Genomic DNA, 2,642 nt, shown 5'->3' with positions numbered 1-2,642 from the left:
TTACTGTATTGAAATGCAGAAGGCTGCACTTCTTATGTATGTCATATATCCATTTCAAAAGTACAAATTTACACATTACTGTATGTGGGATATTGATCGAAAGAGACTGGATAGGATTCACAGTTACACTTTACTAGTGAAGACATCACTAAAAACAAAAAAACATCACAACCTCATTGTGATATAGAAAAGAAATATGGACACAAAGGCGAAAATACTAAATTAGAAAGGCAAACACAGGAAACACCCCTTAGGCAGAACTTTACTTTTGCATGCAGCACAACAAATATCTTCTCTTGCAACGCAACATGGATTTGGAGTCAAGTGAACCATCTCACAGCTTCATACATGTGGATGAGGCTGACTTCATCCTGACCAAAAGCAGAAGGTGTGTTTGAAATGTCATCGGCCACAGAGCAACTGTTGATTTATCAGGCCAACGGGGAGGAAATATCTATTGTCAGAATTTGTAACTCTTGTGTTGTCCTCTGTCTATATGCTTTCTAATTGAAGGTTCATGAGATGCACCTTTGAGCTATTTCAGAGAACTGATTTATCATTAGCTGATCTACATTCTCTTCATTAGTGAAAGTCAAGATTCACCTGCGCAATTCATGGCAAATTAAAAACACTAATAGAAATGTGTAGAAAATATGCTTGCCAATTTATGACAACTACATCATTTAATGACTTATACGATGAACTCATGCCTAGATGTTTTGGGGGATAAGACTGTTGCACAGAGAACTACACTGAACAAAATTATAAACGCAACACTTTTGTTTTTGCCCCCATTTTTCATGAGCTGAACTCAAAGATCTAACACTTTTGGCAATATTGTTGAATTGATTGCACAGATACTATTACTACTTTAACTGAAAAATGGAGTGGTTACTTTTGTCCTTTTACATTATCGACATTATTTTCCTGTTTAGTACTGTAAAGCTGCTTTGACAAGTAATAGTAATTAAAATCATTGTTCATTATCGTCATCATTGATTTTTTTAAAGTATTATTGACATTTAGATATTTCTTTTATTTTTTTTTAATTTTATTTAGATTTTAATTTAGTTGCTGTCTTGTCACCCTGTGATTACACATGTAACCTGATTAATAATGTTTGCGATGTTATACACAATATTCACAATAAATTCATATAAATTAAATTAATGTCAGCAGATTTCACTTGTTTGTTCAACTATGAATCTTTTATCCAAATTCCACTATTATACAAGGCTAAACCACTTTAGAAATATTTCATAGATAGCGAGGAATGCTATTTTTTTGTGTTGTTTCACTTCTGCATTAGTTCCAAGTTTGATCCAAAAGGGGAAGAACTACATGAGCTTGAAGCATTTCGCAATTTTGTATTTGTTTTAAATGACTTTCGTTTGGCTTTTGTTTTAAGGTTGGTGTGGATTACATGAATAAATGTAATATTTTTTCTGGGCTGCAGCTCTTGACTGAATCAGTATAACATGTATTCAGATTAGGTCACTAGTGAAGATCCTGGCTCACTACACATTGGGCTTTTATCGAGCTCTTATTGCATTATAGTCCTTCACGTCTGCTGCGATCTCATAATACTTAGAATATCAAAATCAACTGCGGGCGGCAGATTATTTAGCACCCAAACTCTGGAACAATCTACCTAACATTAAAAACCCATAGATTAAAAACCCATCTCTTTAACAGTGGCACTGTTAAGGGGGAATCAGAGTATGTCAGGCATATGAGCCCAGGACACTAGGGCGCCCCAAATCACGACTTTGTATATTTATTTATTTACTATTTATTTAAGCTTTACCGTACAAATACAACTTACCATTTTTTTGCATGGCTGTTGTATTCACAATATTTTTTTTAAATGTGGCCAAATTCCAATGTGAATGAATGACGTTCCTGAACTGACCCGCATGCGCAAAAAACAACAACAACAACAATATGGCATGAAGCGTGCTGTAAACATGAAGGCCACTGAATTTTATGCATTTACTTGTTCATTTAAAAGCTGATGTGCCTCGAAAGCCAGCGAATTCGCGATCAGGCGATAAGGAGGATGAAAATGAGAAATAGAGCAAAGTTTTTAAATATTTACAGTACGACACCTTATGTTTTGCTTGCTTGTATAGAACTGTCACTGTAATACACCGTAACACAACACCACTGCCTTTCCCCTGCTACCTTCTGCAACTGTCTGTCACGTTCAGCGAGTGACCAAAGAACTAATGATACGTCAAATCTTTGAAGTGACTCCCAGCAGCATTGAATACATACAAAAGTATGTCAAAACACCCGTCTTGGCAAGTATCCTCGAAAACAATCAGTTAAATGAGTTAAATAAGTAACGCTTAAATAAGTTTGGTTATTTGAAATTATTTTAAATAATTTCTATTATTTAACTAGATTTTGGTCAGTTAAATAAGTATCGCTTGTTATTTCTCCTCTTTCCTATTACTTGTTTCGCTTCTGTTTCAGTTTTAATAACCATCTCTTACTATGTGTCAGTAAGTTGTTGTTTTTTAGCATGTGTGTTTGGCAGTGTTATTTTTTAGGATTACTGATAAACTACTGTCGTTTGATTTGTATTATTTGTATTTGTTATTTATTTTAATTTTAGTTAAATTATGTCTGAATTTATT

This window comes from Sinocyclocheilus rhinocerous, unplaced genomic scaffold (genome assembly GCF_001515625.1).
Source record: "Sinocyclocheilus rhinocerous isolate Xijiao unplaced genomic scaffold, SAMN03320098_v1.1 scaffold661, whole genome shotgun sequence".
Taxonomy (NCBI): Eukaryota; Metazoa; Chordata; class Actinopteri; order Cypriniformes; family Cyprinidae; genus Sinocyclocheilus; species Sinocyclocheilus rhinocerous.
This window is presented reverse-complemented; position numbering follows the sequence as displayed.